At 42.1% G+C, this 14,285-nt stretch overlaps 1 long non-coding RNA gene across 1 annotated transcript in view; it reads left to right on the top strand.

Annotated features, from left to right (window-relative positions):
- Nucleotides 1-6,763, top strand: part of LOC116087289 — a 46,942-nt gene extending 40,179 nt beyond the window's left edge. The window contains exon 3 of the long non-coding RNA XR_004117348.1: nt 6,725-6,763. This is a non-coding gene — a long non-coding RNA (uncharacterized LOC116087289). The remainder of the gene's footprint in view (nt 1-6,724) is intronic.
- The last annotated feature ends 7,522 nt before the right edge of the window (nt 6,764-14,285 follow it).

Raw genomic sequence — 14,285 nt, 5'->3', positions numbered from 1 at the left:
GCTGGGAATATTTAGCAGTACACCTGCACTTGACATTTCTATGCAGTTTAAGCCTCATTTTCTCCCAGCATGGGTCGGGACTCTTAAATGAAGTGGCCTAACAGTAAACACCTCCAAAGGGTGTAGGCAGGGTCTACCATGTTTCTTCTTTTCTTTCTTCTATAATTGTTTTTGACACTGTTTTTTTTTCCTTTATTTTTTTAATGTCTTAAAAGAATGCAGATATTTATTCCCAAAATGGTATTCCAAAATGAATTATGGAAGTCAATATGACATTCTTTATTATAATCCAAAGAAACTTACATAGACTCTAAAGTATTACTTAAAATATTCACAGAACTTTCAGTAAATTTTTATTTTAGCATCATGGCCATTATGGTCAACGTCATTCTCTAGCTCCTGTCTGGCTGCTAGATGATCCATCCCAGCTTGTCCAGTCTACAACTGTCCAATGCAGGCACAACTTCCTCTCAATTAAGATAATATGGATCAAACCAATAATGTGGGTTTCTTGAAATCCACACAGGAGAACAGCCAACCTCCATGGTAAAAACAGCAACTTTTTTTTTTTTTAATTGAAAATAGATTCTTCTTGAAGGGCTCTAGCAGGCTTGACCATGGCTAACTCAGGCTCAAGCATAGCAAATGTGGAGCAGGTAGGTTTTACCTTTTGCTTTTCTCTTGCCAAACTGTTCGATTACATTCCTAAAGGTAGCCGCCAAGGTCTATCCCCTTATTCGGCTATGGACTCATTTTAGAGACTGATCCATCACCAAGGTCCAAGTATCAAAACACCAAGGTCCAGGAATCAAACTTTGTTATTTTGACTAACCTAATTAAGATACCCAATCAGAACTTCCAGCACGTTGTGCTAACATTCTAGCACAGGCCTCTTCCTTTCTCCCTCTTAAAATGAACACCTGCAAAGCCGTGTGCTTCCTTTTCTGCCCTATTCAGATTCTGCCAGCCACCGTGTCTCTTTGCCTTGCTTGATAGAAGATCTCTTTGTGTTTGGTTTGTGCTTGGAAATTGGTTGGGTGTGGTCTGTGCCTCACCTGGGGTCCAGAGGGGAGCACCCGGCAGTATGCAGGTCCCTTCACTGCTCATTCAATATTTCCCAGCCACAGGCTCCCCTCCACTCCTCGCTCTCCTCTCCCCTCTCCCCAGATCCATCTCCTCCATTTCCTCTTCAGAAAAGAGCAGCCCTACAAGGGATGAACCCCAACGCGAATCAAAACTTCTCTGAGGCTCCGCCGTACACCCATCAATATGCTATTTATTAAGTTATGTCCACCTTCCTCAGGCATTTGTTTAGTACTTGCTTGTACCGAATGTTAAATCAGAAACACAAAGCAGAGTTAATGCCCTCTTGTGATAATTTCCTACCCCTTTTCAAAAAAAGCACATTTGATGCAACACTGCTTTCTTTTTCAACACAAAACCATTTTCTTTTTGCTAAAATAATGTTTATGATTTCATGAAATAAGTTATTTCTGTTTGACTAAGGAAGACACCTTTCTGATTATAGCCATGAATAACCATCAGGAATATTAGGAAGAAACTACATAGATTATAAGTATAAAAATAATTTTGCTTCCATTTTGGCTCTGTCAGTCATTGATGTTGGCATCTTAATGAATACTCTTCAAACTGCCATTGCCAGAAGATGCTGATGCTGGATGTCGATGCCGGATGCCGATGCCGGATGCTGCCTCACGGCGTTGTTCAGACCCTGTGAAATTCAGAACTTCTTTGATGAACACTGCTGTGTTGCATAGCGAATGGCTCTATGTGTGTAGAGATTGTAGTGAAAATCTGTACGTTAAAATGGGCAAAGGTTTCAAAGGATGTTTTATGAGACACAGCAAGTTACAAAGCAGGACGTACAACGGCATAGTGGTGTTTTCTTCATTAGACTTGAGAAGAAGGTTTTAGGAGGAGACAGACAATTTCTCCCATCCACAGCCTTTTGTATTCCTAAGACAGAGCTTGTGTTGATCGTCTGAGGCAGCATTGAATTTGAGGAATGTCTCTTGGCAAATAGTCAAGTGTCTAGAAGTTGGGGTTGTTGCAGGACATGACATGAGGAGGTAACAGTTTGGTAAGAGGAGTCATTTGAAGAGTTCCATCGTACAGTATAGTGACTACAGCAGGCAAGCACACCTTGTGTTAATTTTACTGTTTTATGCTGCTTTGGTAAGCCATCCTCATTATTGGTCTATTATTTTGTCAGTTTTCTAAATCCTCTCCACTAACAGCAAAGTCTTTGCCTCCTAAGTAACTGTCCTACGTTGTCTTTCTCTATAGCTATGTCTACTTCTACCTCCATGTCTGCATGTGAATGTCCTTCTCTTCGTCTTTACCTAACCCATAAGGGCTGTGTTCACTCCTGCTGCACAGGCTTTTCTCTTCCTATCGGTGGTAGGCGCTAAAGTTTTGGCCTAAGTAAGAATATCTTTTTGTTGTGTCACGCAGCAGTACTAACTTGGTGAACTGTAGGTGACTTGATTCATAGCATGTCCCACAAAACTTGCCTATTTGTGTTTGGGTATTAGGATACTAGTCTTGTGGTGATCTGACACTGTGAGAAAGTCTGCTGCCTCTTCCTTGTTTTTCAGTCTTTGTGTGTCCCTGTGTTTTTGTTGTTCTGGCAAATGTTACACCCTCAATATCAAAACATTTCTCCTAGACATACAAAAGAGTCTCTAAGTTTTTCATGTAGATAAAATGTATATTATATTAAATATTAATATTTATACAATAAGTATTCATCAATATTGAAACATTTCTCCTAGATATGCACAGGATCTAAATTTTCCATGCAGAGGTCTCTACACTTAGTGTGTGTATATATATATATGTATGTGTGTGTGTATGCATATATATATGTGTGTGTATGTTTGAATGTGTATTTGTAAATATGTATATACGTTCTTAAATGCTTCATTAGCTAGTTTTATTATCAGACTGTTACACTTCACAGATAGCCATTATACCAGTCAAATTCTGTGACTGCTTCAGATGCGGCCCCAACCTTGGGGCTAGTAGCTGGATAGACAGCTGCCCACTCACGATCAAGATCTACAAAAGGCTGTGATTTGCCTGACTTCCTCTCAAGGGAAGCAAAGAGGAGAAATGAAGTATAAGATATAAAAGTCCAGTTCAGAGGGGAGGTAACACGTTTCCCAGGGAAGAGGATGTGGAGGCCATTAACGAGAGCCATCTTGCTGGAGCTGCAGGGAGATCAGAGAGCTGAAGTCGTGAGTCTCCACCCTTAACATCTGTATTTACTTCAAAGTGAGAAATAAGAAGAACCATCCAGCAGCCTGTCTTCTGGAGGCTGGGTGGGGTGATCTGCGGCATCAAAGCTGTTTAACTTCTAACACCTGCTGAGACCTCTTATTTCATCACGATTTCATTCTGTAATAATGAAATGCAGACTGTGATAGAAGGCGTTACAGGGCTGGGATCCATGGAAGGAATGGCTGCAAGGGTGAAACGGATGTGTGCAGAGAGATGCATGTGCACAGGCAGAGAGCAAACCTACCAGGATCTACACTTACTGTGGATCAAAGCAAAGCCACGAAGCAGCCTTTTAGGGCTGGGAAAGCAGACATGATGCTCACTGAGAAATCACCGTGGTACTCCTGTATGTGCTGAATGGTCCATCTGGGTTTTATACCTACTTCTGCAGCTAACCTGTTAGGAATGGAAAGAATGAGGGCTCAAGCAAATATATACTCAGAGATAATCAGAAAACTTAATAGCCCTTTTAGAAACCATTGCTAGTTTTCTTTGATACAACTTGGAACTTGAAAAAAAAATGATAGTTATCTCAAATGTTATTAGTACTTATCAACCTGGGAGCATATTAAAGAATTTCCGAGCTGTTCTGTGAAAGCCCTTTTGATCTAGTTTGAATGAATCCTTTGTCCATGTTTGTGGCATATGTATTAACTAGTCACTCAGGATACTGGATCACTGAGTTGTGCCGACGCAGTTCCCTGTGTAACCACAAAGGATCACTTTTGAGCACGCCACCACTGAGCTCATGAAAACATTTTCCAAGCTAAGTACGCAAGCTGATGGCAGCCCGTGAAACTTAAACCTCAAACCTGGAATCCTGGAATCCTGTCGCTGACTCTGCCTTTCAAATGACCGATACATTCTTCATATTTATAACGAAATCATCTGCCAATCATGGAAGTCTAGACTACACTATTCTATCAATCATTCTTTCAAGGAAAGCTAGTGTTTCACGAATGGGGTTGATGGTTCTGCGCTTGCTACAGACGAGAGCCTTCTCTTTGAAGAGCTGCACTTGAGTATCTTGCTGAAGGCCTTTGCGTGGGATGCCCATCCCATACCTATACAATTAAAAACAAGCTCCAGAGTATTTAAGCTCCAGAGTTGGGTAAAGTAGTTGCTTTCCCTGCTTCTTAAAAATGTAACATTTTTTTCTCCTTCATGACAGATCAAATTATTTCTGGTTTATTTGCTAGTGTTTCACCACTTACCACACCATGGGCATTATAAGTGACAGTGGGCATTATTGATGACAGTGGGCATTATAGATGACAGTGGGCATTATTGATGACAGTGGGCATTATAGATGACAGTGGACATTATAGATGACAGTGAGCATTATAGATGACAGTGGGCATTATAGATGATATGGGACTGATGAACTGGATGCTGTTTCCTCTTATTTTTGTGGGAGCTGGCATCAACAGTCTGCTTACCTTGATAAGAACATGTGTGAAAAAGGTAATCTGCCTGCCAGGGTACCTTAACTGCCAGAAGTCACTTCCCAAATTCTTGCAACTTTTGTCCTGATTTGATCCAGGAGTTTTGTTGTTGAGGTTGAATGTGCACAGGTGTGTGCAGCCATTTCTCCCTGCTGGTTCCCAGTTCAATCGTTCCCCCCACCCCCTATCTCTTGTCTGAGAGCACTCTAGTCTCTCCTTTTTACCCTTCACTGCCCCTCTGTGGTGAGCTACGTGTGGTACATCTCACTGTCTGCTGCCTTGCTTTCTGACTGGACTCAGCTTGCTCTGACTAATCCACACATCTGTACTCCTCTTGCAGACTCCTCTAGATTCCTGTTGCTCCGTCGACCCTATAGGCAGTCTGGGTTCCAGGAAGCCCATACCCTCACTCCTGCAATGCCATTGTATATTGATCCTACCCAGATTGATCCACTGATAACATCAGAACCCCAGAATCCATCACCTTTCAAAAGCCCGTCAGCTGTCAATGAAGCCACCAACACACAAGTCTGTGAGGGTCACTTCCTCGTCACACCCTGGAAGTTGAGGATAGAAAGAGTCTCAAGTGTCTACTGTGAAGGAAATGAACCATTTCATTGAAAATTCCTTAGGACTTATGGTGCTATATTAATGTAAATCCATGAAAAACAATTCACTTGTTTAGTAAAAGAATCTCACTGCTGAAAGCAACCCTCTGAAACTTGCATTACAGGCACATTGCACAGAGAGAACTTTATTTTTATTTGAACTAAACACATTGCCTAAGCACACAGACCTACTGGATTTGGGGAGCTTAACCAATATCTTTCCCCCCCCCACACACAAAATGAGTGTCTGTTTCACCTGGGATTTATTTAGAGAGTGTCAGCATAACTCTTGAGAGAGGGAAAAAATTAGGTGGCTTTTAAGAAAATCAAATATGTTCTATTCTAATTGAGAAAGAAAAATCACCCAGTAGTTTTTGAAATTTAATTCTTTTGAAGCATCATGAGGAAGATACTTAATAAAAATAATAAAGACTTTCCTCCACCATGTTTGAGTAAGAATAAAGATATTTTTTTTTAGCTGCTAGATTTATGGGCTTAACACTCAGGGTATATTAGATGCCTGAAAGGCTTTCTCTGCTTTATCATCGCACATAAACTCTAGCCTGTGCTGAGGGTTACAGATTTCCACTTCATCTGATCATCTCCACAGCTCTCTCTCTCTCTCTCTCTCTGTATTTAAGTTGGCATTGCTAACCTGTTCCTCTCAGTGATTTTTAGCACCTCAAAGTGGTGCATTGCTACAATCGCAGTTTGCACTTATTCTTAGAAGTTTGTAGCTTCTCTCAACCAAAAGCATCAGTCGTCTATATGCAATACGGGTCATGAACTCTTCATATCTGTCATCAGTCAGAGCTGACCTCATCCATACATTTATGGCTTTGTGAAACAACATGCATTTACTTAAAGCCTCTCTATTGACCTAATGCATTCATGAGGTCAATTCTGTTTTCAAAAATGACCAAAAATATTTCCAAAATGACAAAATGAAAAATAGTTACTTTCCCAAAACAATTGAATATTTACTAGTCCTAAAGTTTCTCCCTGAATAATCATATTCATATATACATAAAATATATTCATATAATATATAATATATATTGCAGTTCATTGAAAAGATCTAGAAGGGCGCATTGAAGATCTTCTAAACATGACCCCTACTCAAATTAGACTTTGAAACTTTAAAGTTCTTCTCAGTTTTGAGGTATTACCCCCCAGTTAGTCATCACAGATGTACAGTCATGTCAGTGTGTTTCAATTTGGAGGTACCGCCCCCTCCAATGCTATTATAGGTCTTGAGGTAGTCCCCCTCAGCCGGTCATCATAGATCTGCAGTCACTCAGTGTAATTTAGATTTACCTAAACCAGGTAAATGTTTACCCGATAATGTTAGTTAACCTTTTCTTTAAGAAAACAGCAACTTTCCTTCTGGTCTCTCTGGGCTGGTGTCCTGAGCAGACATTGGGCACAAGCGCTGCACCCAGTCCAACAACACCCAGAAGAAGCTCCACTCCCAGGTGCTCTGACATTCTCAGGATCAGAGGTGAGGAGGACACAACATCTGTCCCAACACCAGGAGTAACTGAGACCAGCGGGACCAGGCACATAGGAACTCCACCAGCAGAGTATCTCTGGTTCCTTCTAGTCTCTCTGGGCTGGTGTCCTAAGCAGACCTTGGGAGCAAGCTCTGCAGCCAGTCCCTTAATACCCTGAGGAAGCTGCAGTCCATGAAGTTGTGGGGAGGTAGGAAAGACAGGGATGGAGGAGGGTGGCATATTACACCTAAGTCGAAAATGAATAGGGGGATGAGTCATGGGAAATGGAGGGGGAAATACCGTTCTAAAAGAGTTAAATCCTTGAGGTTAGGGTTTGCTTGATGTCTTTAAACAACAAGAAGTCCCACTGAAAGCACATTATAAGTGAAAATTAATGCAGAAAATCTATTTCTAGCACAGCTATTCTAGCCACTGATTGTACTGATTTTTTTCAAAATAAAATAATAAAATTTAAGAGGCAAAGAATAGGTACAAGAAAGTTAATAACATGATCACAAAATTTCTTTGACTTTCAATGCAGATCACAGTACTTCCACCCTGGATTTTCTGGAACAATGTTTAAGTAAAAGGTTATCGTGAGCTGGGGAGACGCTCCACAGGTAAAGCGTTCACTGCATCTGTATGCGGGCCTCAGTTCTGATCGCTGGACACATGTAATGTTAGACCCGTATAACGCTGTGTGTAGCCTGTGCGTCTGTGATTCCAGGGCTCCAAAGGTCAGGCAGAAGGCAGACACAGGAGAATATCTGGAAACCTACAAGCCAGCTTATCTGGTGTGTGTAGTTGTGAATAAGAGAGACTACTTGAAACCAGGTAGAAGGCAGAGAGAGGGATTAATACACAATGCTGTTCTCTGATCTCCACACATGCCATGTGGTGCGTTTGATCCTGTTTTCACAAGCACCAGTGATATGTGTGTGCACACACATATACACACATGTAGACAGGTACACAGTACACATATTTACACACACACACACACACACACACACATGCACACACATACACATGCACAGACACATATAAAATAGATGTTTGTAAGTTTCTGGCATTTATCCTGTAACAGACATGCTAGAATAGCATACCTGCACCCAGGGGTGTTTCTCAGCATGCCACTCACACTGGAGAATAAACATTCTATAGCTGCTCGTGTGCTCTGGATTTTGGTTTAGAATTCTAGTCCTCTGTCCCAAGGGACGTACATGTACAGAAGAGAAAAAAAACAATCAGAATAAACCAGAACTGTTAACGCTTTTCATTTTACTATGTCGTTACTTCGACATGTTCTATGGAAAAGCATTTTTAAATTTATTGCGGTGCTTCTCTCTGCGTGTTAACACTGAGTATAAAGAGAAAACCAGCCAACTTCCTCAAGCAAAGCTGTCTTTCCAAACAACGAAAGTGTTAAACGTTGTCTATGAGGTAACACTTTTGGTCATGGTGTGCTTGAATTGACCTGGTGTTTGTTTTTACTGCGACTTCAGTCATCTCACGATATTGTATCAACCCCAGCACTGTTTAGAAAAAACAATAACCTAAACAGGCCTATAAGGAACCTAGTTTATTATTAACAGCATAATTAGCTCAGTTGTAATAAAACAGTTCAAGATCAAGGAAGCAAGCGTGTGCTTACTTTTCAGATCCTTGTAAGTTCCACTTAAGTATTTTTATCAGAACCAGGCTAACTTATGACTCCCTAACCTCCGACTTGGCTTTTCATGGTGCCCAGGTGCTTAGAGACTTTGTAATAAGTCAGGAAATCAGACAGTATGGTGATGATGTTTGCTGGAGCTCATGCCTTGGTTATTGTGTCACTGCAGGTTAGGATCATGCTCATAGTACCAGATAATTAGGTTCAGTTTTCCATGCACAGGTGTATCACAGTCAGAATTTCTAAGATAAAGTCATCTTAGCTCTCATATGTGGAATCCTGAAATGATGCTAGACACTCTATTTTGGAAAATTTATTATATACAACATATAGTGTCTCCATATGTGATATATATGTATATGTATATATATATGTATATACATATATATATATGTTTGTGTGTGTGTATGTATGTGTGTGTCTTGTTCTCATTTCTTGAGAGAAATCTAGAACTCCAGATAAGTCATAGTATTTTCAAAAGCATATAATAATAAAAGAAGGCAGAAATCCTGCCCTGGTGTTAAGCTTCCAGGCTCCCATTGGGTACTAGGGAGCTGGTGGTGCCTGGTGATGGTGATGTTATGTTCTGTAGTAAGAAGCCTGGGGAAGCAGAATGCAGGAAGCTATAGGGATTTCCTGAGGCAAGATTGCAGACCAACAGCAAACTCTGAAGAGCCTTAGAGACAGCTCAGTTCTCATTCACAAGTGCCATTATTCCATCTGCCAATCTGATGATAGACAGCAAGTGAAAAGTATAAACGAGGAACCCACAGGCCATAGGTGGGTGGGCACCACTATGATGAGCAAGAACATGGTGAAGAGATGGGAGAGAAAAAGAAGTGGAGCACTTTGTGTGCTGTGAAGAGAGGTGGAACAGGAGATGTGATCGTGGTGAGGAACAGCCTGATGTAAGAGGCCTGCACTGTCAGTGGAGGCCATGCTGCTGCCGATGGCCGTGTCTGGATCTGTGGTCTTATTGAAGATGAGGTCTATGTTGATGTCTGCGGGCCACGTTTCCACGAAAGGCCATGCAGATGTCTGTGGTCTAGGCTGCTACCTGAATTCATGTTGACATGGAGGGCTATACTGAGCACCCATCACTTGCTGCTGCTTGGGAGAGCTGGTCCTGGTGCTGCGAGCCTAGAAGAGCTGGCTACGCCCCCTTGCTTGGGTAATGTAAGAGAGCTGGCCCTGGTGGCATGGGAGCAGGAGAGTTGGCCCCAGTGGTGCAGGCCCAGGAGAGCTGGCCCAGATGGTAGCAGGTAGGAGCAAGGGAGAGCTAGGTAGCTGACCAGCTCAGCTCCAGTTCAGACCCAGATCCAGGGCTTTGAGTTGGCCCGTCCTAATATCTACCCTATCTATGAACTGCGGGACCAGTCTTGCAGAACCAAAGCTTCAACATCTTCATGACTCAGGCCAACAGGAGCATATCTGACCCTCGGTGAGGATCCAGTATGAATGGCATAGCAGAAGCCAGACCAACGTCTCATTGCAATGAACATTTGCAAATAAAGCTCTTTGGGTAAAAGCGTATACTGCGTGACACATGGCAGGTTCCAATGCCTCAACGAACAGGTGATGGAGAGGCAGGAGCCACTGAGGACCCGAATAGCGCATGCGCAGTGGAACTGACGCTGCAACAGCTGTGACAGGTGTGAGAGGAGGCTGTGGTTGATAGAGGAGCAGGCCATTGCCGAAAGGGTTGGCGAGATGGTTTATTAACTTGTTTATCTTTATGTTAACTTTTTATTTTCTCTTGGGGGGTGAGAAGGGTGGAGGGCAGATATGGTAGGTTGGGGAAATGAGTGGTATTGGAGGGTATGATGTGTATTCACAAAAAATAGTCAATAAAAAATTGTGTTTAAAAAGAATCAAGGAGTTTAAAACTGTCGATGCAACTGTTCAATGATCCCCCTTTGGAAGTCTGGATAGGTATTCAACCTACTTAGGGCGTTCTTCTCAGCACAGGAAGTTGTACTGTTAGAATAATAATCTACATTTCTAAACTTTTGGTTGTCCTTAAATATTAACATTTAGTTCTTTTCACTTAGCTTTAAACTCTAAAGAAAGATCCTGTAATAAATTAGAAGCCAGGGATGAATTTTTCTATTGATGTCAGAGGTCACGAAGACAGCGGTGATTCTATCATTTTACTGTGCCATTTTCTTAAATCATTATTAATAGTTTTAAAATGATAAAAAGTAGTCACAATAAGCCTTATCAAATTAGACATCCAACTAATAATCTCACTTTGATAACAATAGGCTAGTATTAAATCAACACATAATTAAATCCCAAAAACGTGTCAAGGATGGTCCCTTGAGGAATTTCTTTCCCATGTAATTATGCCTGAAGTGTCCTGTTTGTGAGCTTGCTCTTACACTGAAAGAGGAAAACGATTAGTAACAGAGATCGACTCATTGAGGCTAGGCGTGATGGTACACACATGTGAGCCCAACACTCCAGAGGCATCCAAGACGACCTACATACCACAGAAAGACCCTGTCTTCAAAGAAAACAAAAGGAAGTGAGAGCACTGAGTTAGTCAGAGCAGGCTAACTCCATGACAGGCTGAAAAATGGCAATTTGGGAGACTAGGCCTCAGTTTCTGTTTCCTAGAAATGAGAACCCAGATCCGTGGTCAGCCAACCACAGCGGCGGGCGGCCAATCTGAGGACACCTTGTCATCTGGCCTGAAGGAAGAATAGGTAACTGGAATGAATAAATAACCCCCTGGGAAGTCTCCAGGGCCCTAATTAATTGTAGAGTCAGTCAGCCCCCTAGAGAGAGAGCTAACCAATCAAGGTAAGAGGCACATATCCCTCCCCGGAGTCCCCCTAATTGATGATAAAAGCTGGCACTTCTCCATTCCCAAGTGGGGAGACCCCTGCCTGCAGGAAATTCAGCTGAATCAATGCTCTTTGCTCTTGCATATCATTTGAGCCTGGGGTCTTCCTTCAGCAATTCTTGGACCCTAACACAAGAACAACAAAAACATGGTCACTTTTAAGAGCCCAAGGCCCTCGAGACACACCTACGTAAAGCAACAACAGGAAAGTTCAGTCTCCAATGACTAAAGAGACACCATTGGTGGACTTGGTACCAGCAGGCAGACCTATTTAGAAAATCATTCGGGAACAAAAATTGTGCAGAAAGAAAGCTGCTTGGTTCCTCACAGTGACTGCCAGTGCCAATGAATTTGTGAAAACTGGAAACCTCTCTTACAACATTAGTCAAATGGTATCTAATTCATAATCCATAAATCTCCTATACAGTTTTATTACAGCCCACCCCACCCCCGACCCCCTGTGACCAGTAGTTAGATCCAGTAAGACCAACATTAGAAACACCAGCCAAGAAAAGAGGATGTATTTTTCTTCTTCCCCTTCCTTCCCCACCCAAATCCCTCTTTTCTCTCCTCCCACCTTCCCCATTCCCTCTATTTCCTCCTCCTCTCTTATTCCCTACCTCTCTTCCTTCCTTTTCAATAGAGAGAAGGTGAAGATAATTATAGAAGGAAAACCAAGGGTATCCATGAAAGGCTACAAGGCCATCAAGATTGGAATCCAAGATGAGGTCCACTCAAGATCGGAAGTGGGCAAAGGAATAAACCAGGCTTACATACTTCACAATTGGAGCATACTTCCTCCCTCGACCCTGGGAGGAAGCCTTTTCTACTTACTCTTGTGAAGAGGCGCCATCTTTGTGGATTTATCTATCTTTACAGGATGCCTGAGACTCAGACTTCTGAGCATGCAGAGGCAGAATCTGATTACTTTACCAATGAAGGCTCCTCATAGCTACCAACCGTTCCAACATCAGAATCCAGGCCGTCACGCATAAACTGAATGTGGTCGTTCTGAGGGAATGAGGGTTTTTGCTGAGCATAAGGTTGGGCCTCTTCTGGGTAGAGGGCAATTATCTGATGAAAGCTAAGTCAGCCTGAAAATTCGAAGCCACCAGCTGAGAGATGCCAACATATCCAAGAGGGGTCAGAAGAGAACTGGGTACTGTTTTCTATTCCGTGTGTTTCGCTGAGATAAGATCGACATCTGTTGTCTGAACTTCACAACCACAGAATACTGAAGTCCTGCTGCAGCTTGTTCGGTTGGGTTTTCTGTGGGGATAAAAGGATGTCATGGCATTCAAAGTGAAGAACAGATATCTCTCTGAGTTCTGCATGACCCAAACACCGCCCACTGCCCAGAAAGAGAAAGAACCCCGGAGGGCTGTTTTTATGGGTCATCACTTTACCAGTGATCTGAAAAAGAAGTGCTCCTGGCCCAACTGAGGGCAACACCGTAACTGACTTTCATCGGCCTCGTGTGAAGCACAATATTTAGCTTTGGACAATATTTTATATCAACCCATCACACAAGGTCCAAAACAAAGGCTTGATACCTTGTGCTTCCTTGATTTCTGGGAAAACTAGGAGGACTTTAGATAGCCTAGTCACAAGTTCCTCTTCCAAGTCTGCCCACCGGAACAAGGGTCCCTAGATGCTCTCCTAGCATGCAATAGTAGGCCTCTGTTCCCTGCCAGAGTGAAATCATTCACACAAGCTACTCATGTGACTGAAGAACAGAGGGTCTTCCCCACTTTTGATGTTTTAGAATATTCTCCTGTAGTCCGGTTTCTGCACCCTATTCCTCGTGCAAGCCTTCAGGCTACGTCCTTCTCCCTGAGACTCACAAAATGCTGTCAGCCTTGTCTATTCCATGCCGGATTTCATGTGTTCAAGGATTCCGGAATCCTGTACCAGGATCCCTCTCCAACCAATAAGATCTACAGAAGACAATTAAAAAAATACTACATATACAGGATATATAGGGTACAGTGACCATTTACAGAATACTCAGGGATTGTCATAAAGAAGCAACTAGCATGGTTCCATCCTCCTCTTTACCCCCTTTAGGACTTGTCAGTAATATATAAATTAATGATCCTCTATTGGTAGCAGGTCTTTGTGTTTATAGAATGTAATGACTCCAAACTCACCAAACAGCACCCTTCATGTCTCAGATTAAATTAATATGTTCTACTTTTCAAATTGCTCTATTATAATAACCATTTCAGGGTTTTATCATCTTTACTCTATTACATGAATGAATTTTAGTTTATTTAGGTAGTATGTTTTTGGTAAAAAACAGTTCGACAGTTGAGTCATGTTATAAAATAAGTTACTCAGCACTCAGCAAACATTTATGAAACATCTATATGCTTTTCCAAAAATGCTAAAACCAAAATCTCAGAATAGGAATCAGCAGCTATTAGGATTTATATGTATAGTGGCATTGCATATGTATTACTGAATGGTCTTCAAAATAACACAGATCCTCAATCCATACCTGCCATTGCGCACTATATCCTTTCATTAGTCGCTTACATGTAAGGGTTCGTGATTTGTGAATATGCCACCCCAAACTCAAATAGTATTTTTTGCAACAGCTAAGAGTGTTTATTCTTCAAAGAACCTGAATGCTGGGGTCCACCATACATCGGGAAGGAATACAGAGGTGTGGACTTTGCAGGGTCAATTAAAGCTTGTTAGGGTAGGAACTGGTGACTTTAAACTTTCATTTCCTTCGTTGGTTGGCTCTATCTCCAGAGGTATTGGTATCTTTGTGACTGGTTAAGGCTCTGGGAGATTTTGGGGACTTATGCTTATTAACTGTACTTGGCTCAAGCTAGGTAGCGGGGCAGCTTCTACAGCTCCTGATTGGCTGCCGGGTGAGGTTGACTCAGGCTAGGGTGTGGGGCAGCT

The sequence above is a fragment of the Mastomys coucha genome, unplaced genomic scaffold (assembly GCF_008632895.1).
Source record: "Mastomys coucha isolate ucsf_1 unplaced genomic scaffold, UCSF_Mcou_1 pScaffold13, whole genome shotgun sequence".
Classification (NCBI taxonomy): domain Eukaryota; kingdom Metazoa; phylum Chordata; class Mammalia; order Rodentia; family Muridae; genus Mastomys; species Mastomys coucha.
This window is presented reverse-complemented; position numbering and strand designations above follow the sequence as displayed.